The 22,136-nt window shown below is 60.1% G+C and overlaps 11 non-coding genes across 11 annotated transcripts; 6 read left to right on the top strand and 5 right to left on the bottom strand.

Moving 5' to 3' along the window:
• Positions 1-795: 795 nt before the first annotated feature.
• On the bottom strand, positions 796-866 carry TRNAG-GCC (transfer RNA glycine (anticodon GCC)). Its single transcript has one exon. It is a non-coding gene; the product is annotated as a tRNA-Gly (tRNA).
• Positions 867-2,484: 1,618 nt separating this feature from the next.
• TRNAL-CAG (transfer RNA leucine (anticodon CAG)) lies at positions 2,485-2,567 on the bottom strand. The gene has a single exon. It is a non-coding gene; the product is annotated as a tRNA-Leu (tRNA).
• A 558-nt stretch (positions 2,568-3,125) lies between these two features.
• Positions 3,126-3,197, top strand: TRNAD-GUC (transfer RNA aspartic acid (anticodon GUC)). The gene has a single exon. It is a non-coding gene; the product is annotated as a tRNA-Asp (tRNA).
• Positions 3,198-4,011: 814 nt separating this feature from the next.
• On the top strand, positions 4,012-4,083 carry TRNAG-UCC (transfer RNA glycine (anticodon UCC)). Its single transcript has one exon. It is a non-coding gene; the product is annotated as a tRNA-Gly (tRNA).
• Positions 4,084-4,388: 305 nt separating this feature from the next.
• On the top strand, positions 4,389-4,460 carry TRNAE-CUC (transfer RNA glutamic acid (anticodon CUC)). The gene has a single exon. It is a non-coding gene; the product is annotated as a tRNA-Glu (tRNA).
• A 3,700-nt stretch (positions 4,461-8,160) lies between these two features.
• On the bottom strand, positions 8,161-8,231 carry TRNAG-GCC (transfer RNA glycine (anticodon GCC)). The gene has a single exon. It is a non-coding gene; the product is annotated as a tRNA-Gly (tRNA).
• Positions 8,232-9,848: 1,617 nt separating this feature from the next.
• TRNAL-CAG (transfer RNA leucine (anticodon CAG)) lies at positions 9,849-9,931 on the bottom strand. Its single transcript has one exon. It is a non-coding gene; the product is annotated as a tRNA-Leu (tRNA).
• A 559-nt stretch (positions 9,932-10,490) lies between these two features.
• Positions 10,491-10,562, top strand: TRNAD-GUC (transfer RNA aspartic acid (anticodon GUC)). Its single transcript has one exon. It is a non-coding gene; the product is annotated as a tRNA-Asp (tRNA).
• An 814-nt stretch (positions 10,563-11,376) lies between these two features.
• On the top strand, positions 11,377-11,448 carry TRNAG-UCC (transfer RNA glycine (anticodon UCC)). Its single transcript has one exon. It is a non-coding gene; the product is annotated as a tRNA-Gly (tRNA).
• A 305-nt stretch (positions 11,449-11,753) lies between these two features.
• TRNAE-CUC (transfer RNA glutamic acid (anticodon CUC)) lies at positions 11,754-11,825 on the top strand. The gene has a single exon. It is a non-coding gene; the product is annotated as a tRNA-Glu (tRNA).
• Positions 11,826-19,738: 7,913 nt separating this feature from the next.
• TRNAG-GCC (transfer RNA glycine (anticodon GCC)) lies at positions 19,739-19,809 on the bottom strand. The gene has a single exon. It is a non-coding gene; the product is annotated as a tRNA-Gly (tRNA).
• Positions 19,810-22,136: the final 2,327 nt, after the last annotated feature.

Below are 22,136 nucleotides of genomic sequence, written 5' to 3'. Positions count from 1 at the left end.
GCGGCCGCAGGGGTGCTGGTGCCGGTGCTGGCAGTGATCCAGGCGCCGCTATGCTGGTGGGCTTGGTGGCGCCGCTGCTGCCGCCACGGCTGCTGCTGTTGCCAAGAGGGAAGGTTGGCGGTGGTGGAGGGAGAGCTTGGTGCTGGCGGTGGTCTTAGCGTTGGAAGCGCGGCGGAGTGGGCAGCACACTGGGGCCAAGCGGGGCAGAGAGTGGATACAGAGCGCAGGGCGGGTGGGGGTGGCAGGTGGGGGGGGGCCTCCGGGGGGGGGGGGGGGGTACGGGCCCTAGGGGGTTTGTGTGGGCCCCTGCGGGAGAATGGGATGTATCAGGGCTAGGGGTGGCAAGTTCATGGCTCCTGGTTTTGCCAAGAGAGGAGAACCTTGGGGCCGTGGGTGGAGTGAGGCAGGGAGCGTGCAAGTGTGGCGAAAGGCGTGGAGGTAGGGCGTGGCGCCCGCGTGGGGGAGCTGCGGGGCGGGTGGGTGTGTGGTCGGGCGGCGGCGGCAGGGCCGGAAGGGAAGCGGGTGCTGAGGGTCCTGAAGAGCAAAGGGGCAAGGAGAGCGTGTGGGCGGGCCAGGGGCCAGGGGCCTTGGGGAGTGGGTGGAGTTTGGTCCCCTGGGCGAGCCAAGCGGAGAGGAAGGGAAGGGGCGTCGGGGCAGGGGGGAAGGGAAGGGGCGTCGGGGCAGGAGCGGAGCTGGCTGAGGCCAGTGGGCTCGAGCCTGGGAGAGAGGAAGCCGGGAGCGCGCGCGCACTTATGCGCGCTGTGGCTGCTGGGCCAAAAGGGGAGGACGGCGTGCTGCATGGGCCGGGAATCGAACCCGGGCCTCCCGCGTGGCAGGCGAGAATTCTACCACTGAACCACCCATGCACCGATGGCAGCAGCCCACCGACGGCTCCAAACGGCGGTCCGGGTCAGAGCCAGGGCCAGAACCGGAGCCGGAGCCAAGCCAGGGCCAGGGCCAGGGCCGCGCCGGGGCCAGGGCCAGGGCTAGGGCCGGGTCGGGGTCAGGACCAGGGCCAGCGCCAGCGCCAGCGCCAGTCGTGTGAGCCTCAGGCTCCGCTGGAGCAGGAGGCGGCCGGGCGGTCCGGAGAGGAGACTGCCGACATGTCTAGAGCGCTTGGGAGCGGCGGCCGCGGCGGAGACGGGCGGAGCGAGGCACAGGCGCTCGGAGGCGGACTAGGTTCCTCCTGCGTTTTCTCCCTGATCCAGGGCCGCCGCCAGACACTGCCCGGCCGGGGTCGCCCGCGGAAGCCGGGAGCCGGGCCAAGCCTGGCCAGAGCCCCAACCCCACCCAGCGCGGGCGATCATCTGGGGCAGGTGCAGCTGAGCACTGCCGTTCCCTTGGGCAGCTACTCTCCGCCGGACCCAAAGGCCCTTTGGCGGATGGCTTTCCCGCCTGTGCCGTGTGGGCGCGATCCCGCGGGGCTGGGGAACGGAGCTGCCGTTGTGCGTGCGCACGTGGGGTGCCGTGGGGTGGCGTGAGTGTGGGTGGGTGGGTGTGTGCGGTTGGTGGGTTGGGTGGGTGTGTGCGGGGGCTCGTGCACGCCACACGTGTGTCGTGTGTAGGAGATGGAGGCCCCGGAGCGCCGCGGGCGCCGGCGAGTACCGCTGAGGCCAGGAGAGCAAAGCGAGCTGTCTGAGCTCTGGCCCGCAGCTCTCCCTGGGGGTCCAACTCGGGCGGTGGTGGAGAGGCAGGAGCGCTCGGCGGAGGGGCTGCTGGCTAGCTGGCGGACAGGGAAGCGCGGTGAGGGAGCGCGCTGGGGTCCTCGGGTCCGGCCCCGGCGAGCCGGGCTTGGGGCGCCCAGGTGGGAGGCCTGGGGATGCAGGACTTCCTTCCGCCCAGCGCTCCAGGGGAGCAATAATGCCGGGTTGGACTCCTGGGCCAGGCCCACCGAAGGCAGGGCCGCGTGGTGGGCCAGCGAGCAGGTGGCTGGGCCACCTGCGTCCCCGGCGGGAGGCAGACAGGTGGAAAATGCTCGTGGGCAGCGCGGGCCACCCGAGTGGGGTGTGGCGAGAATGGCATGGGGGCCGGGCGGAAAGGACAGGGTGTCCCACCGGGTGCTCCTGGGGGCGGAAGCGCACGGCTCCGAGAGCGAGGCACTGTTCAGCGGGCACGAGCCTGGGGGAGAACCGAGGGCGGCGGAGGGCTTCGGGCACTGGCGCAGGCCGCTGGTCTGCAGGGGCCGTTGGGAGGGACAGGAACACAGCCCTGGGAAAGCAGGTGAGGAGGGAGGTGCCGCCAAGTTGCCCAGGCCTGCGGGTGTGGCAGCAGGTGGGAAAGGCGCGCGAGCCGGTGGAGGAGGGCGTGCGCGCGCAAAGCCTGTGGTCCGGAGGGAGGGTCGAGGCGCCGGAGCTCCGTCCTGGGCCCCTGGCGCTGGGGTGCAAGGCTGGCGCGGCCCGCCAGGCGAGAACAGGGCTTGCCGTAGGGCGGGGTCCAGGCCCGCCGGGGTCCCGTGCCCTGGTAGGGCAGGCCAAAAGGTGGGCTTGTCAGGAGTGGGATTCGAACCCACGCCTCCAGGGGAGACTGCGACCTGAACGCAGCGCCTTAGACCGCTCGGCCATCCTGACGGCGCGGCTGGGCGCGTCGCCGCTCGCCTGGCTGGGGCGCGGCGCGCGAAGGCTGCCGCTGGCTGGCGGCGGTGTGGGTGCGCCAGGGACGGGCCGCGCGCCGCCGCCGAGCGGGAGCACAGCCAGCCCCCTCGCCTGGCGCCGCCGCCGCCGCCGCCGCCGCCGCCCATCCCCGGGCGCGCACCCAGAGGGCGGCGTCGGGCCCGCCTCTCTCGCCGCTCCCCCCAGCTCCTCCCCCGCTCCCTCCTCGGCCTCTGCCCTTCCTGGGCGCCCGTCCTCCCGGTCGCAGCCTCGCTTGTCCTGTGGGCGGCTTCTCCCCGCGCGATCCCCGCCTGGCAGGCCAGAGACCGTGGCGCCCTGGGAGTATTGGGCCGGCGTCCGGGTCCGGGGTCCGTCCCGAGTCGGGCAGGGGGCGCTGCTGGATGGCGGACGACGTTGGTTTGGGGTCGGGTCCGGTGCGGCAGGCGGCGGGCGCCCGTGGAAGGCAGGGCGTCGAGGGCAGGGGTAGGCGTGGGCAGGCAGGCGGAGAGGGGTCGGGCGGCCGGAGGGCCGCCGCCGTCCTCGTTAGTATAGTGGTGAGTATCCCCGCCTGTCACGCGGGAGACCGGGGTTCGATTCCCCGACGGGGAGGCGAGACGCCCTTTTTGGTCGCCGCCCGCGCCGCCCCCGCTCTGTGCAAGCGCTTGCCCCGCCGGGGCCCTTGTCCTCCTTCGTCCAGCGTGTGGCCAAAGGCCGCCCAGGCCACGACGGCCGCCCGGCCTGCTCACCGTGGACCACCGCCACCCTTTTGCCTTCCTCGGCGTCGGGGCCGCGCGCCTGCGGGCTCGCCACAGCCCAGCCAGGGCCTTCCGTCGTGCCCAGGGCACCTGACGAGTGGCCGGCCGGCCCGGGCTCCCCGTTTATTCGACGCTGCCGGGTCCGGCAGGGGCGGGGGCGGGGGACGGATGGAGGGGACCGGACCGGACGGGGCGCGGCGGGGCGGGGCGGGGCGGGCCGCGGGGGACGGGTGGGCCGCGGTTGTGTCGGGTCCTCCGTGGGCGCGGGATGTGGCCTCTCCCAGCTCCCTGTGGAGAAGGGCCGGGGGCGAGCGCGTGGCGGGAGGGACGCGGATCTCGGGGGACGGGGTTTTCCGGCCGGCAGAGGCGGGGTGCGGGGGGCCGGGGTGGTACCAGGAGCCGCCCGGCGGCCCGGCGGCCCGAGCGCCCCCCAGAGGCGGCTGGCGGCCCCGCGGAGCCGCGCAGCCCAGTGGGGCCGGCGCGAGTGGGCCGCCCGGCGGCCGCTGCTGGCGCGTGCAGCAGCTTGGCGCTGTGGATGGGCGGGTCGTCGGGGCAGGGCCGAGGCGCGCTGGGCGTCCGAGTGGGTGACCAGAGGCGGTGACCAGAGCGCGCGTGCAGGCGCCGGGGCGAACCCTGGGCGGGCGTCTGGGGGCGGCCCGGGCTGTGCAGCGTTGGTGGTATAGTGGTGAGCATAGCTGCCTTCCAAGCAGTTGACCCGGGTTCGATTCCCGGCCAACGCAGCTGGCCGACCTTTTGCGCGTCTCCAGGGCCCCGGTGGCCAGGCCCGGTGGCAGCCGGGAGCCCGGAGTGCCGGGGGCCGGCGTGCTGAGCTGCTGAGGCGGGCCGGGACCCCGGGTTGAGCGCCCGGTGGGAGAGGAGGAGGCGCACGGCGGTTTGAGGGCGCTGCCAGCGGGGCAGGTGGATCGGCAGGGCGGGCGGGTGGCTGGCGGTGGCAAGGCGGGGGCCTTGGAGCCAAAGCAGAGGCGAGTGGGTGGTACGGAGGCGCGGGGTCCAGGGGGTGCGGGCCAGGCACGGCACCCGACGCTCCCTGGTGGTCTAGTGGTTAGGATTCGGCGCTCTCACCGCCGCGGCCCGGCTTCGATTCCCGGTCAGGGAAGCCTTTCTTCTTCCTCTCGGCCTACCCACCTCCGCAGCGCTGTGGCACGCACCCCCTTTTAGCCCGAGCTCCATGGCTTCTCCCTGGCCCCGTGGCCAGGGCGCCCGCACCAGGCCGGCCGCCCCATCCAGCCCAAGCCTTGCCCTGTCGCCTCCGCCAGGCTGAGCCTTTTGGCCTCGCAGGTGGGGTGGGACTTCGGCGCTTCCCCTGTCCGCTCACCTCCCCCCGCTCCCCCCCTTCCCCCCTCAGCCACCACCCCAGAGGCCACGGCCGCCTCTGTCCTCACGGAGGGGCCACCAACCGACGCCCGGACGGCCGGCCACGGCAGGGGCTTGGACTCTCCCGCGGCACTGGGGCCGCCCGTGACGAGCGACCCCTTGCTGCTTCCTGAGGTGCTAGTTGGCGGCGTCGGTGCCTTGAAGAGGAGGGAGCGGTGGGGGTGGCAGTCGGGTCATCTGCTGGAGCCCCTGTTCCCCTCCCTCGCCCCCCGCCTCGGGCCAGCCGCCGCTGGGGCCAGCTTCCCCACCACGGGCCACCCCCGGGGCTGGTGGCTTCTCCCCGGCGCCGACGGCGGTGGGTCACCTGGGTGGCGGGCTCGAGCGGGGACGCGAGCAGAGAGGCGCACCGCGGCGCCTGGCACGTGGAGTGGGCAAAGCGAATCTGGGCGCATCCAGGCAGCCCGACCACCGGGAGTGGAGGTAGGAGAGCGGGGAGATGCAGAAGGCCGCCGGGGAGAGCCCAACAGCCCGGCCGCCGCGAGGGTGTGGACGCCACACCGGACACACACAGGGTGGGCTTGGGGCCAACACGCCCTTCGAATCGCGTCACCAGTCGCCCGAGTCCAAGGCAAAGTGGCGAGCGTGTTCCCCGCGACGCCTCCCTTCCCCTCCAGCCCCCACGCTTTCAGGCTTTCCCACTGGCGCCTCAGGGCACACCTAGCCCGCATCTCCTCCGCCCCTCTCTCCACCCCGTGCCCGGGGGTTCCTCTTGTCCGGATGCTCCTTCAGCTCAGTCACAGAGCACAGTCTCCTTCACGCCAGCACCCGCACGCACCCCCTGTCCGCCGAGGGTTTGCTGTCTTCTCGGAGATGGTCTCCTACGGAGCCCCAGAGGACAGCCCGTGCGCCGCCCCAACCTGTCGCAGCAGCCCAGCCCCGCAGGACCGGGACGAGGTCGGAGCAGCGGTGGGAAGGAGGCCCTGTGGGCGTCCAGATGCTCACCGTCATCTCAGGAAGGCCCCTCAGCACCCTCGCGTGGGGGTGGGGGTGGGGGGGTGGGGGTCGAGTCCGCGGCGGTGGGGGATAGGGCAGGATGAAGGTGTTGGCTGCCCTGGGGGGCCTCCCACGGGGGTGAGGGCACAGGGTGAAAAGGATCCCAGAAAGAGGGGAGGTCCGGGAGCCGCAAGGGTGTGTGCGTTGGCGGGGGAGGTGCGGAGCGAGGAACTGTGGGTCTGGTGGGACCCGGCGGGGAGACTGTAGCTGGCCACTCGGGCAGGGTCTCTGCAGAGGCCTGGGGCGGCAGGGGTCCCTTGCCCAGCGCCTTGCCCGGCACGTGTGTACACCTGTGCGGGAGGATGAGATGCGAGGGACGGGAGGGCACAGAGGCAGGGTGTGCCTGAGGATCCCGTGGGAGGCAGACAACGACGGCCGGCCTTGAATGTGCGAGGTGGGTGGGGGGTACAAGGGTGGGGGGCGGACGGGTGGAGCCTGGAGGCTGGCAGGAGCAGCACGCGGCAGCGAGTGGTGGGGAGTGGGCCCCGGTGTGGTGCGAGAAAGATGGAGGCCCCCCGTGGTGGGAGAGGACCCAGGCGGAGGAGGAGGTGTGGGGGGCAGCGAAGACTGCTCTGCTTTGGCTCTGCTGTGCTGTGCTGTGCTGTGCTGTGCTGTGCTGTGTGGTGGCGTGGGACCAATGGGTGGGGTACAAGGGGCGTGGGTGGGAAGCAGGCAGGCGGGCGGGCAGGCAGGCAGGCCAGGGCAACCGAGAGAGAGTGAGCGGACCGGGTCTAGGACCAGGCCTAGCGGGGCTCGGGCCGGGGGTTCGGGGGGCGGCCGGTGGGGAGATCCACCGCCCGGGAGATCTCAACCGCCTGTCATCGGGACGGACAGTCACGTCTCGGGGGTCGTCCCGGGGTTGAGATTCCGAGAGGCCAAAGGGACCAAGGCGACGCTGGATCTTTTTCCCTTTCTCCCCTGAGAAGGACTTGGCTAGGAGGGGGCGTGGAGGCCGGGGACAGGCGTGGGGATGTTGGGGCGGGAGGGCCTGGTGGCGGTAGAATCGCGGGCCGCGCTGGCCCTTGTGTCGCTGGGGGTGGACGACTGTGTGCCGCCGCCGCTGCTGGTGATGATGGTGGTGGTGGACCTTTGCCGTCCACGGGTGACGGGGCACGGGCTGCTGTGGTGGTGGTGTCGGTGGTCTTGGCGGCGGCGGCGATTTCGGCGGCGGCGGGGCAGGCGACGGACGTCGGTACTGTGGGCCACGCTGTCCGTGCCGGGGTGGTGGTGGTGGAGGAGGAGGAGGACTTTGGTGCTGCTGGCGACGAAGCCCATGCTGGAGCCCGGGTGGCGGGCTCGGTCGTGCTGCTGACGGCGGCGGGGACGGTGAAGGACGTCAGTGCTGTGGGCGCTGGTGCCGGAGCCGCTGTGGCGATAGTGGACTAGGTCCTGCCGCCGCCGGTCCTGGGGAAGGGTGACGGACTCGGTGGGGCGCGGGGTGGCCGAACTGACGGTGGAGGACTGGGCGCCGTTGGCAATGATGCCCGCGGCGATACGCCGGAGGTGGACGTGGTACTGTTGGTGATGGCGTCGGTGACCGTGGCGGTGATGGTGAAGGACTTGAGCGCTGTTGGCCACGGAGCCCGTGGCGGTGTGGTGGCGGTGGACTTGGTCCTGCTGGTGGCGGTGGCGATGGCGGCCGCAGGGGTGCTGGTGCCGGTGCTGGCAGTGAGCCAGGCGCCGCTATGCTGGTGGGCTTGGTGGCGCCGCTGCTGCCGCCACGGCTGCTGCTGTTGCCAAGAGGGGAAGGTTGGCGGTGGTGGAGGGAGAGCTTGGTGCTGGCGGTGGTCTTAGCGTTGGAAGCGCGGCGGAGTGGGCAGCACACTGGGGCCAAGCGGGGCAGAGAGTGGATACAGAGCGCAGGGCGGGTGGGGGTGGCAGGTGGGGGGGGGCCTCCGGGGGGGGGGGGAGTACGGGCCCTAGAGGGTTTGTGTGGGCCCCTGCGGGAGAATGGGATGTATCAGGGCTAGGGGTGGCAAGTTCATGGCTCCTGGTTTTGCCAAGAGAGGAGAACCTTGGGGCCGTGGGTGGAGTGAGGCAGGGAGCGTGCAAGTGTGGCGAAAGGCGTGGAGGTAGGGCGTGGCGCCCGCGTGGGGGAGCTGCGGGGCGGGTGGGTGTGTGGTCGGGCGGCGGCGGCAGGGCCGGAAGGGAAGCGGGTGCTGAGGGTCCTGAAGAGCAAAGGGGCAAGGAGAGCGTGTGGGCGGGCCAGGGGCCAGGGGCCTTGGGGAGTGGGTGGAGTTTGGTCCCCTGGGCGAGCCAAGCGGAGAGGAAGGGAAGGGGCGTCGGGGCAGGGGGGAAGGGAAGGGGCGTCGGGGCAGGAGCGGAGCTGGCTGAGGCCAGTGGGCTCGAGCCTGGGAGAGAGGAAGCCGGGAGCGCGCGCGCACTTATGCGCGCTGTGGCTGCTGGGCCAAAAGGGGAGGACGGCGTGCTGCATGGGCCGGGAATCGAACCCGGGCCTCCCGCGTGGCAGGCGAGAATTCTACCACTGAACCACCCATGCACCGATGGCAGCAGCCCACCGACGGCTCCAAACGGCGGTCCGGGTCAGAGCCAGGGCCAGAACCGGAGCCGGAGCCAAGCCAGGGCCAGGGCCAGGGCCGCGCCGGGGCCAGGGCCAGGGCTAGGGCCGGGTCGGGGTCAGGACCAGGGCCAGCGCCAGCGCCAGCGCCAGTCGTGTGAGCCTCAGGCTCCGCTGGAGCAGGAGGCGGCCGGGCGGTCCGGAGAGGAGACTGCCGACATGTCTAGAGCGCTTGGGAGCGGCGGCCGCGGCGGAGACGGGCGGAGCGAGGCACAGGCGCTCGGAGGCGGACTAGGTTCCTCCTGCGTTTTCTCCCTGATCCAGGGCCGCCGCCAGACACTGCCCGGCCGGGGTCGCCCGCGGAAGCCGGGAGCCGGGCCAAGCCTGGCCAGAGCCCCAACCCCACCCAGCGCGGGCGATCATCTGGGGCAGGTGCAGCTGAGCACTGCCGTTCCCTTGGGCAGCTACTCTCCGCCGGACCCAAAGGCCCTTTGGCGGATGGCTTTCCCGCCTGTGCCGTGTGGGCGCGATCCCGCGGGGCTGGGGAACGGAGCTGCCGTTGTGCGTGCGCACGTGGGGTGCCGTGGGGTGGCGTGAGTGTGGGTGGGTGGGTGTGTGCGGTTGGTGGGTTGGGTGGGTGTGTGCGGGGGCTCGTGCACGCCACACGTGTGTCGTGTGTAGGAGATGGAGGCCCCGGAGCGCCGCGGGCGCCGGCGAGTACCGCTGAGGCCAGGAGAGCAAAGCGAGCTGTCTGAGCTCTGGCCCGCAGCTCTCCCTGGGGGTCCAACTCGGGCGGTGGTGGAGAGGCAGGAGCGCTCGGCGGAGGGGCTGCTGGCTAGCTGGCGGACAGGGAGCGCGGTGAGGGAGCGCGCTGGGGTCCTCGGGTCCGGCCCCGGCGAGCCGGGCTTGGGGCGCCCAGGTGGGAGGCCTGGGGATGCAGGACTTCCTTCCGCCCAGCGCTCCAGGGGAGCAATAATGCCGGGTTGGACTCCTGGGCCAGGCCCACCGAAGGCAGGGCCGCGTGGTGGGCCAGCGAGCAGGTGGCTGGGCCACCTGCGTCCCCGGCGGGAGGCAGACAGGTGGAAAATGCTCGTGGGCAGCGCGGGCCACCCGAGTGGGGTGTGGCGAGAATGGCATGGGGGCCGGGCGGAAAGGACAGGGTGTCCCACCGGGTGCTCCTGGGGGCGGAAGCGCACGGCTCCGAGAGCGAGGCACTGTTCAGCGGGCACGAGCCTGGGGGAGAACCGAGGGCGGCGGAGGGCTTCGGGCACTGGCGCAGGCCGCTGGTCTGCAGGGGCCGTTGGGAGGGACAGGAACACAGCCCTGGGAAAGCAGGTGAGGAGGGAGGTGCCGCCAAGTTGCCCAGGCCTGCGGGTGTGGCAGCAGGTGGGAAAGGCGCGCGAGCCGGTGGAGGAGGGCGTGCGCGCGCAAAGCCTGTGGTCCGGAGGGAGGGTCGAGGCGCCGGAGCTCCGTCCTGGGCCCCTGGCGCTGGGGTGCAAGGCTGGCGCGGCCCGCCAGGCGAGAACAGGGCTTGCCGTAGGGCGGGGTCCAGGCCCGCCGGGGTCCCGTGCCCTGGTAGGGCAGGCCAAAAGGTGGGCTTGTCAGGAGTGGGATTCGAACCCACGCCTCCAGGGGAGACTGCGACCTGAACGCAGCGCCTTAGACCGCTCGGCCATCCTGACGGCGCGGCTGGGCGCGTCGCCGCTCGCCTGGCTGGGGCGCGGCGCGCGAAGGCTGCCGCTGGCTGGCGGCGGTGTGGGTGCGCCAGGGACGGGCCGCGCGCCGCCGCCGAGCGGGAGCACAGCCAGCCCCCTCGCCTGGCGCCGCCGCCGCCGCCGCCGCCGCCGCCCATCCCCGGGCGCGCACCCAGAGGGCGGCGTCGGGCCCGCCTCTCTCGCCGCTCCCCCCAGCTCCTCCCCCGCTCCCTCCTCGGCCTCTGCCCTTCCTGGGCGCCCGTCCTCCCGGTCGCAGCCTCGCTTGTCCTGTGGGCGGCTTCTCCCCGCGCGATCCCCGCCTGGCAGGCCAGAGACCGTGGCGCCCTGGGAGTATTGGGCCGGCGTCCGGGTCCGGGGTCCGTCCCGAGTCGGGCAGGGGGCGCTGCTGGGATGGCGGACGACGTTGGTTTGGGGTCGGGTCCGGTGCGGCAGGCGGCGGGCGCCCGTGGAAGGCAGGGCGTCGAGGGCAGGGGTAGGCGTGGGCAGGCAGGCGGAGAGGGGTCGGGCGGCCGGAGGGCCGCCGCCGTCCTCGTTAGTATAGTGGTGAGTATCCCCGCCTGTCACGCGGGAGACCGGGGTTCGATTCCCCGACGGGGAGGCGAGACGCCCTTTTTGGTCGCCGCCCGCGCCGCCCCCGCTCTGTGCAAGCGCTTGCCCCGCCGGGGCCCTTGTCCTCCTTCGTCCAGCGTGTGGCCAAAGGCCGCCCAGGCCACGACGGCCGCCCGGCCTGCTCACCGTGGACCACCGCCACCCTTTTGCCTTCCTCGGCGTCGGGGCCGCGCGCCTGCGGGCTCGCCACAGCCCAGCCAGGGCCTTCCGTCGTGCCCAGGGCACCTGACGAGTGGCCGGCCGGCCCGGGCTCCCCGTTTATTCGACGCTGCCGGGTCCGGCAGGGGCGGGGGCGGGGGACGGATGGAGGGGACCGGACCGGACGGGGCGCGGCGGGGCGGGGCGGGGCGGGCCGCGGGGGACGGGTGGGCCGCGGTTGTGTCGGGTCCTCCGTGGGCGCGGGATGTGGCCTCTCCCAGCTCCCTGTGGAGAAGGGCCGGGGGCGAGCGCGTGGCGGGAGGGACGCGGATCTCGGGGGACGGGGTTTTCCGGCCGGCAGAGGCGGGGTGCGGGGGGCCGGGGTGGTACCAGGAGCCGCCCGGCGGCCCGGCGGCCCGAGCGCCCCCCAGAGGCGGCTGGCGGCCCCGCGGAGCCGCGCAGCCCAGTGGGGCCGGCGCGAGTGGGCCGCCCGGCGGCCGCTGCTGGCGCGTGCAGCAGCTTGGCGCTGTGGATGGGCGGGTCGTCGGGGCAGGGCCGAGGCGCGCTGGGCGTCCGAGTGGGTGACCAGAGGCGGTGACCAGAGCGCGCGTGCAGGCGCCGGGGCGAACCCTGGGCGGGCGTCTGGGGGCGGCCCGGGCTGTGCAGCGTTGGTGGTATAGTGGTGAGCATAGCTGCCTTCCAAGCAGTTGACCCGGGTTCGATTCCCGGCCAACGCAGCTGGCCGACCTTTTGCGCGTCTCCAGGGCCCCGGTGGCCAGGCCCGGTGGCAGCCGGGAGCCCGGAGTGCCGGGGGCCGGCGTGCTGAGCTGCTGAGGCGGGCCGGGACCCCGGGTTGAGCGCCCGGTGGGAGAGGAGGAGGCGCACGGCGTTTTGAGGGCGCTGCCAGCGGGGCAGGTGGATCGGCAGGGCGGGCGGGTGGCTGGCGGTGGCAAGGCGGGGGCCTTGGAGCCAAAGCAGAGGCGAGTGGGTGGTACGGAGGCGCGGGGTCCAGGGGGTGCGGGCCAGGCACGGCACCCGACGCTCCCTGGTGGTCTAGTGGTTAGGATTCGGCGCTCTCACCGCCGCGGCCCGGGTTCGATTCCCGGTCAGGGAAGCCTTTCTTCTTCCTCTCGGCTTACCCACCTCCGCAGCGCTGTGGCACGCACCCCCTTTTAGCCCGAGCTCCATGGCTTCTCCCTGTTTTCGTAGCTAGGGCGCACTCACCATTGCAGCATCCCGCTCCCATCCAAGTCTTGAGTTTTCTCGGGGCATCATAAGCATTTGGCTTTTGTAGGTGCGGTGAAGGTCTTACTCTTGCCCAGTCTTTCTCTCTCATATAAATAAAAAATTTTTTAAAGATTTTATTATACATTTGATAGACAGAGATCGCAAGCAGGCAGAGAGGCAGGCAGAGAGAGAGGGAGAAGCAGTCTCCCCGCCGAGCAGAGAGCCCTATGCGGTGCTTGATCCCAGACCTTGAGATCATGACCTAAGCCGAAGGCAGTGGCCTAACGCACTGAGCCACTAGGCCCCCCTCAAATAAATTAAATGTCTTAAAAAAAATTAATTGTAGTTTACTACGATGGGATTACAATATGATAAATGCAAATATATATTATGTAAAATGATAAATTATATACTTTTCATGTAAACCTGAATTTCAAAACCTAAGAATATTGTAAATGAGGGCTTACGTCTTTTGTCTATATTAATATTTGAAAGTTTTTTAGAAGTAAGTGTTTAAATTGATGTATGATTGAGGTTATTGGTGTATTATGTCATACAATAACATGTACACCGTCCAAGTGCACTACTCGTTATGTTTTCACATATAGAACCGTTACTAGCATCATGATAATGAAAATATACGGTCACTCCCAAACATTTCCTCATGCCCCTCTGTAATCTCCTCCTTCTTGTCGCCTTCCGGAGGTAGTTGATTTGGTTTCTGTTATCATTGCCTAATTTTGGTTTTCAGAGCACGCTTCTAATAGAGTCTCTGCGAGGGGTGCCTGGGTGGCTCAGTGGGTAAGCATCTGCCTCTGGTTCAGGTCATGATCCCCGGGTGCTGGGATCCAACTCCTCATGGGGCTCCCTGTTCAGTGGGAAGCCTGTTTCTTTCTCTCCCTCTGTCTGCTACTGCCCCACTTGTGCTCTCTCTCTGTCAAATGAATAAATAATTTTTTAAAAATAGAATTTCTGTGATTCTAGAATGTTTATATTTCTATTTTCCAATATGGTAGCCACTAGTCAGGTGTAGTACTGAGCACTTGAAAAGATGTTTGTCCAAAGTGAAGAGTCTTATAAATGTAAAATATATAGTGAATTTCAAAGATGTAATTTGAAAACAGGAGTCTAAAAAATCTCTATATTTTTGTATTGATTACATATTGACATAGTACTATATTGGATATATTGGGTTTTATGGCTTGAATTGTGTCCCCTCAAAATTCATGTATTGCAGTCCTAACTTCCAGTACCTCAGAATGTGAGCTTGTTTGGCAATAGGATGTCTGTTTCCTATTTAATTAGTTAGGATGAGGTCATCCTGGGGTAGAGAAGCCTACTAATATAGATGAGTGTTCATGTAAAAACGGGAAATTCAAAGACACAGACACACTCACATGGGAAGAACTCCAGGTGAAGTTTGGAGCTATGCTGCCAGAAGCCAACGAAATATCAGAAGCTGGAAAAGAGGCCTGGAACAGATCTTTCCCTAGTGCATTCAGGGGGAGCATAGCCCTGCAGCTGTGTTGAATTGACTTCCGGCCTCAGAAACCGTGAAACAATAAATTTATGTTGGTTAAGCCAACATTATGGCAACTTTATTGCCATATTTATGGCAAATAAATGGTAAAGCCACCTTTATTATGGCAGCCGTCGAAAGCTAATACATTGGGTTAAATAAAATATATTATTAAATTAATTTTATGTGTCTCAAAGAAGGCCCTGACTCTTTCTTCTTCTAATACCTTGTGGAAGCGAGGTATCTATCTCTGGAAAATCATGCAATCCCATTTTAAACCAAAGCGATAAAGCATATTCCTCATTGTGTGGCATGAGAGCTGAAGTGGACGGATACCCACAGGGGAAATCTTCCATGGTTAAGGTAATGAGAACGGAGTCAAGCCGCCCATGTCGCTGATGGAAAGAATACCTGTTCCTCCCCTCACAGCTCTGGAGAGTGTGTATCGTGGCCTCATGAAAAATTGTGATGAGGACATGTGATCGGAATTATAGTGGAGGCAGACTGCAGTGCAAAAATCTGGAAGAATAAATCACTTATTTGACTTTTTCTCTGATTTGGGGTGGGTGGTCTGAAGAAGAAAATAATTTATCCACTCATCAAAAGGAATGGGATGACCCTTCAGTGGAATTGTAAGTTAATTGCTTTTTGTTCCCATCCTTCCACCCCTTCCCTGAGCTCCCTTGTCCTCTCACTGGACCGCTCCCTCACTGCTGTGCATTCCCAGGGCTAGATCTTTGTCTCCTCTGAGCAAACTACCAGGCCAAGTTCCTGAGTCTCCCCACGGTATTACTGACTGTCCTCAACAAGAGAAGAAAGTTGATTGTAAAGAAACAAAGCTCAGTCTGACGAGATTAAATAAATGCACTGTAAACCTATGAAAGGAAACCTCAGAGATCTTCAAAAACAGGGGAAGAAGCATGACGTGAGCCGACTGAAAGCGAAACCGGAAGTGTGTTCCGGAAGCAGGAAATGGAAGACAGGACAGCACTTGTCTGCTCTTGTCTCTGCTACTCTCCACAATTTCAACCAACTCTCATTTTCTCTTGCCGTCTCCCCCTATCTGCTTTTTGTCCTCCCTTCCTTCCCCTCACCTTCTCTCAGGTGGCTTGCTTTCTTGTTACATGACCTAATGTGGTCTCACTTGACGTGCTCTTTCAAGTAAGTACCTGCCATCATCTACCTGAAGTCTTTGCCTCTCAGTTAATTTCAAAGTCTCATTAGTCATTGGTGATTCTGTGAGCTCTGTCCTCCTTGGGTAAGGCTAAGTCCCCGCCTGACCTGGAGCGGGAGGAGAGTGAAGGAGTTAGGTGTCAGAGGGCTTTTCCCTCCTGAAAGACCTAGGGCTGCCTCTTCTAGCTGTGAGCAGGGCGCAGGAAGTGGGGGCACGTATGTCAGGTATCTGCAAACGGTTTTCTATTGAAAATAGACACTGACATTACCTATTTTTTCCCTGGGTTGTGGCTATTGTATCTAGATGTATCATGAGAAAGAATGTAAAAATTATAGACTTGCAATTTCATAAAAGCTAGAGGGATCATCGCCATTAGAGATGAGATGATTTTTTTTTACTTTCACTTTTTTTACTTCTTACTTTTACAAATGAAGCTATTACATATGTGAATTTAAATATGTCGTTCATGTTGCATTTCTATTGGACCGCACTGCGCTGAGGTATGCTTAGCAACGAATTTACCCGTCAGGTTTACCAGGATGCTATTTCTTCTCCTAGCCCTTTATCTGGTGGTGTGTGTCTACTCCGTATCCTTAGTAAAAATGGAAAATCCATCTCTATTTAGCAAACAGCAACTGGTATTGCCTTTGCTATTCACCCAGAACACTCTCCCATTTACCTGTAATGTCTTTATAACCTGCAGCCCAGTGACAATACTTAAGATAGGCAGATTGTAACATTCCCCAAGATCCTGAATCTTCTTTAACATTTGAAAGTCCCTTCCCTTATCTTTACTTCCCCTGACCCCAAGGTATATAATCACTTGCTCCTCACAATCCCAGGGCAGCAGGGAGCAGCACACAGCAGCTCTTCCTGCCCATGGGTCCTGTTCATGTGCTTTAATAAAACCACCATTTTGTACTAAAGACATCTCAAGAGTTCTTTCTTGGATGTCAGCTCAGACCCCACCAATAACACACCAACATTGAAAAGAACTACATCATTGTCATGAGGAGGAATTCCAGGAGAGACACAGAGCAGCTAACAAGTGGGAAAGTTTATGGCGAGACAAGGGAGGGGAGGGGGAGAGGGGGAGAGAGTATGGGATGTGTGCCCTGGGGAGGGGGGGGTTCTATCTTTTATTCACAGTTGTTAACTAGGGGGCAGAAAATTTCATTACTTGGGGCAGGATGTTTCTTCCTTATTTGGTCAAGGGTATCTTGTCATGGCACCTGCCATCTTGGGCCTGTCTGGTTTGATCTGCCTTCTGGTAGAGGGCTGCCGGGACAGGCCTCTGACCTTCCCAATAGCTGACCATGGCTTCCTCACTGCTCTTCCAGGTCTCCTGTTAGGACCTAACTGCCTGCCTATGCTAATACACTGACTGCCTTTGTTTCCCGCAGTCGTTCGGCCTGATTAAAACGTTAGTTTCTTTCCCCTCATCTGAGGGAACCCATCTTGTTTGTTAGCTGCTGCTGTCTAATTATTGGGGTCTTTGGGGGTCTCACTTGTGTTGGTCAGTGAATACTACCCAGTTCTGCGCTCAGAGGAAGTAGTGAGTGAACCTGCTGATATGGTCTGGATTTCCCAGCTCCATGTTTTCCAAAAGCTGCTCCCTAGTCCCATAATTCTTTGAGACTCAGCTTTTCGGAATGAAGGGTTCTGTGGCCAAAATAATGCAGAAATTCCATTACGCTGTTTCTCTCCTTGTATATTCATAAGGCCCATTAAAGACTCCAAGAAGCCCTATTGCAAAGAAAACTTTTAAACTAAGTTATATAAGGCATTTGCCAAAAGCTAGGTAACCACAGAATCCTTCTTCCTCTGTAACTTGTATCAGTGTCCTCAGAACAGATGCACCCAAGGTCACCCTTCAGGAGATGCTGATCCAGTGCTTTATTTGGGAAGAGAGAGAGATGAAGAGACTCTCTGAAGACTTCCTGGGCTGCCTGATGGGTCTTGGCCTTGGCCTTAGCCCCTGGCTTGGGTGACTTCACAAAGGCTCCCCACAGGGGACCTGACTGTTTATTCCACATTTCTGCCTGAACAACCATCATTTCCCCCTGTCCCTCTGCATCTCCTATACATCTGGCAATTCTATTCATCTTTCCACCTTGGTATCAAATCACCTTCTGCCGAGTGATGGGACTCCCGTTTGCCTGGACACGAGGCTATCTTTGTCGGTGTAGAGAGACTTTCAAAGCTCAAAGGGAGACTGGAGAAATTGCAAAGTCAATCAGAGCCAGGGCCCTCCAATGGCCTTTCTTGCCAAACTGTAACAGCAGTGGCGGCAGCAGTCTCGGTTCAGGCGGTAGCTTTCCTCCTCCCCCAGCCCCTCTCCACAGCAACCTGGCTGAGGAGCCTCCAACTACCCTTTAGCCTGAAGAAAAAAAAAAGGGGGCCTGTGATCTCCAGAGCTATGTTGTAAGAGGCCCTACCCTCATTGGATTTCTGAAGGTCAAGGCCCAGAGTCAGCCCAGGCAGCTCTACAGGAACTCACAGCAAATATGTTTTCACAGATCCCAGACAGAGGCTCCTCAAATGCATGGAAACTCAGCAAATTCTGCTTCTACTTTCAAAATAAGTCCAGCAAGCTGACCACTAGCACCTTGTCCAAGGCACTATCATCTCTCACTTGGGCCGGATTGTGGCAATGGGCCCCTGATTGGTCTTTCTACACTCGTGCTTGCCGCCGGAAAGTCTATTCTCACCACAACAGCCAGATTGTCCTCTAAAACGTGCGTTGTACTTGTCACTTCTTTACCCAAGGCTGAGCAATAGCTTCTCCTCGCACTTGAAAGTAAAAGCCAAGGCTTTGCAATGTCCCACCAGGTGTTGCATGAGCTTGCCCCCTCCTTCTCTCTGACCTCATCTACTGCTCTGTTATCCTTCTGTTCAGGGGTCATGTGACTTCTGTTTCTGGAATATTCTTCCTAACAGATATCCACATCGTGCTTCATCATGGTCTTGACCTAAATGTCACCTGATCATGAGGTCTTCTTTATCATACATCGTAACCCCACTCCCTCACCATCCCTGTCTCCCATTTTATTTTCCCTCACTGTACTCATTACCAATTGATGTACCATGTTTTCATTTGTTTAATGAACAAAGTTTTTTGCCTGACTACCCCACCTCCTATCAGCATGTGAGGTCCAGGAAAGCTGGGCCTTTGTTTTGTTCACTGCCATACTTAGAGTGTAGGTCAGTGACTGGCACATGATAACGCACTCAAAAATTCGTGGAATAAGTACATTCTTTAGCATTTGAAATCAGAATTTTATTTAATTTTTTAAAAAATTTAAATATTTAATTTATTTGACATTGAGAGACACAGCGAGAGAGGGAACACAAGTAGGGGGAGTGGGAGAGGGAGAAGCAGGCTTTCCCCTGAGCAGGGATCCTGAGTGGGGCTCGATCCCAGAACCCTGGGATCATGCATGACCTGAGCATGAAAGGTAGAAAATTAACAACTGAGCCACCCAGGTGCCCTGAAATCAGAATTTAAAGCCTAGAAATTCCTTATAAATAATGTAGTTTAATCTCCTCATTTTAAAATTGAGGAAGGTATTGCCCAGGTGGTCGAAATGACTTGTTCAAAGATACACAGGTAGTTGGTGTTATAAACCTTTATATACACAGTTTTGGATTGTTCTATGCACTTTTCTTTACAGCGTGCTTTTTGCACTCAGTACTGGATCATGGGCACCTCCACTTCATAATGCCTGTTTATGTTATCACTTTAAATTTGTTCCACTTCTGAAGGTACACAAGCTAAGTTACTAAACATAAGTGGATGTATTTAAATGTGTGTTTGAAGTCAGCGCAGCAACATATGTTCCTCTATATTGGAAACTTTCTGAATTAAAAACTAAAGAAATGAATGACTCTGGAAGCGTGCTTGTGTGGTTAATGTCCGGGGCTTGCTTTAGCTTTCCCTGGAATTCTTGAGGGTGGGTGGATGGGTGGGGCTTTGAGCTGCTGAGGGCTGGGAGAGAATGTTGGAGGAATTGGGACAAGACAGTCTCTGAACAAGCCAGAGCACAGATCCCAGGCCAGACCACATTTCCTCCTGAGGTGAGGACCCTTCTCTTGCAGGCCCTTGGCTAAAATGTCCCAAATGTGAAACCCAGGCCTGGCTGGCCTAGACTCCAAGAGTGAGTGAATTTAAAGCTGACAGTTCCTCTTTCTTCTGGGGCTATAAAATAGGTTCCTTCTTTTTGAGGACTGTTTGATTTTCCACTGTGGAAGTCATTCATTCCACACTTCTTCAAACATTCCCTTTTTTCCTGGACCCATCACCAGGACTGATTCCAGTATAGCTGATCTCTCCAGTAGCAAACTTTGCCAGCTCCTTCTCACCAGTACACCGGGAGAGAGAGAGTGTTGATCAAGAAACCCAGTCCAGAAGCCAGGCTGACCTCTGCACCCTGACTCCTCCCTCCCTCCCTCTTCAAAGACCCCCTGAGCTTCCAGAAGGGTTCTCAAGCCCTCTGAGGAGAAAACAGCCACTTCTGGAGAACGGGTTTTTGTTTCTCTTTTTAAAAATTAGTTCCTTTTGAATTAGGCCAATAACAGTATATTACACAAAAGTCAACTTTAAGTTCCTTTAATAAACTACTGAAGTTTAATCTTGCAATGTATCACATACTCTTAGGGACTGGCCTGGTGAGTGTAGGAGGGAGTGTCTCTGCCTGCCTGGGAGACTCCGGTCCCACTCCCCAGCGGGCAAATGACAAAAGCATTTTGTTTTCTTTCTTCCACTTCCACACTCACGACTCCGAAAAGTCTCCTCCTTTTGGCATCCTGTGTTTTCCAGCCGGCCTCTGGGACACAGCCCCTCTGCCCCTCGGAAACCCGAGGGAGCATCAGGGACGGGTTTCAAGAGCCGGGTATTTTCCCCGCAGCTCAGGGCCTCCTCCTTCCAGGCCCCCCGTTCCTCAGAGGGAAGTGACTTGGTAAAGGGGGAGAAACAAAACAAAAGAATACTGGCTCCAGCTAGCTGGTTTCGTTTAGTTCATTGTCGCAAATCCAAGAATAGAAAAGCAATTGGTTAAAAAGGAAAAAAGAAAAAAAAGAAACAAAAACAAAAAACAGACCTCGGGTTTGCATTGGCCGGGAATCGAACCCGGGCCTCCCGCGTGGCAGGCGAGAATTCTACCACTGAACCACCAATGCCCACGTCCTGTTAGCCCTGGCGCCATCCTTTAACTTCGTCTGCTTCCCCAGCTCCCTTCCACCACGGGATCCGGCCCTTGCTGAGTCATTCTTTCGAAAGTGGTGCCTTTCTGTTCCACGACAGGAAAATGTTACGACTCAAAAAAGAACAACAACAACAACAAAAAGGCTCTCGGACGTCCTGGCCCTGAAGCCTCGGCTCTATCCGCACGGCGCCACGCTTTCGGCTTTGGCGGCTGCGCGGCTCCGGCAGCACCCGCCGCGGGGAGCGTTTGCCCTCTCGGGGAGTTAGAGCCTAAGGAGATAGATTTGGAAAAGTGGAGAATGGAGAGAAACTTTAAGTCCTGGCAAGGTTCCCATGTGTGACCTTAAGATAAAAATTCATATATTGGGATTCTAGTTTGTCTAATGTCCTAATACCCTGAGATCATTCACATGCTAATTAGCTATCTCTATTCCAGTGACTTTATCCCTTGTTCTTTCAGGAAACTAGCCCCACTCCCGGACACTGGAGAAGGAGTTTCTCCGGACTCTGGAGAGAGTACCTCGAGTGGTGTGATTAAAGTCACTGTTGCTCTTATGTGTGCGAGAGAAATAGCGTGGGCCCATCTGGGCCCTGGAGTGACGGTGATGTTGATGATCGTAGTAATAATAAAATTGACGATCGTGGGTCATAATGACAATGTTGGAACCAGACTGCTTAGGTTTGTAGCTCCATTCCTTTGTATATGATTCAAGTTAAACTCTCTGAGGTTCAATTTCACTGTCTATATGGGGGAGGGGGTGATGAAATAGGACCTATCTCAGGAGGGCTAAGAGGATTCAATTAATTATCTAGGAAAGAAGTGAGGAAGAATGTTAGACATACACCATATGAGCAACAAATACTAAGTTACTAATTAACTTAGTTGAGTGTCAACTATGTAGTAAGTACCTGTCACGCATCATGCATAATCTAATTTAATCCCCAAGGCAACATCATAGGGGAGTAGCTCTTTTGGAAGATGAGGATTCTGAGGTTCAGAGAGGTTAAGCACTTTACTCAAGGTCACACAGAGATTAGGTGTGCGGGGGCGGGGGGCATGTTGGAATTGAGAATCCTGTCCTTCCTGATTCTAGAGCCTGTGCGTTGTCACCTCACAAACAGGTGGCAACTCTACTTATTATCAGAATTTCCCCCAGATGTTGTGAAATTGGATATGTTATTCTTGTAGAATACAGAAAAGTGTGTATTGTATTGTACGATTTACATTATTCACTAAGTGAATATGTGCTTTTTATAGCAAATGACTGAAGCTGGGAAGTATCCTCAGGCTCGGTGTTACTGCCAGTTAAGTAAATGACACTATGAGAGCAAGGACGGACTGGCATGAGTTAGTTCCCAGGTAACCCAGTTCACACTATATCTCTCCTATGAGCAACGGGAGATGCATTTGTATCTCAGAAATGCAGGTGGATTTGGCTGGGGCAAGGCTACAGTAATGGCAGCTAAGGGTTGTCTCTAGTGGGTGGAAAGAGGGTTGCAGAAACAACCCACTTCTCCTGTACCTGTTATTTCGCATTTTTAACTACTCTCTTTTCCTTGCATCTGGCCTACGTCCTGTTTCTTCTATAAAAGGCATCCTGGTTTTGAATTGAAGGAACCTGCTCTCCAAAAGAAGATATCGCATACACACTCTGTATTAATACTTTCCCCTTCCTGAATTTCCTCCCAACTTCCAACACAGACCACCCAACTTGTTTGTACTTCCCTAGAGGAATGATGGTACTTGTGTTGCCTGGTGAACCGGGGAGACCCCGGCCTCAACCCAGCTAGACCCTAAGGAGTCACTGAAGGTTCTTGGTCTTGTCAAGAGAATGAATTCAGGGCAGACAACACAGCACTGTGGACAAATGACACCAGCAGGAAAGTTTATTAAAGTGAAAAGTACACTCTTGCGATATGAGAGCAGATATGAGAGAGGCCAAGTGAGAGGGAGGGAGCGAGGGAGGGAGGAGGAGGGAAAGAGAGAGTTTGGGTTTGGGTTTGGGACTGGGTGGGGTTTGGGTTTCTATCTCTTATTCACAGCTGTTAAGTAAGGGGCAGAGAATATTTATTACGTGGGGCAGGAAGCAGGGTTTCAAGCTTTTTTCTTCCTCATTTGGTCAGGGGTTTCCTGTTACAGCATCCGCCATCTTGGGCCTGCCCGGTTCCATCTGGCTCCTTGTTGGGGGGCCTCTGACCTTCCCAGAGCTGGTCATGGCTTCCTCGCTGCTGGCTTCCAGGTCTCCTTTTGGAACTCAACTGCCTACTCACAACACTCACAAGGTTCCTTAGCATTTCAACA

This window comes from Lutra lutra, chromosome 15, assembly GCF_902655055.1.
Source record: "Lutra lutra chromosome 15, mLutLut1.2, whole genome shotgun sequence".
Taxonomy (NCBI): Eukaryota; Metazoa; Chordata; class Mammalia; order Carnivora; family Mustelidae; genus Lutra; species Lutra lutra.
The sequence above is the reverse complement of the archived record's forward strand: the minus strand, read 5'-3'. Positions and strand labels throughout refer to the sequence as shown.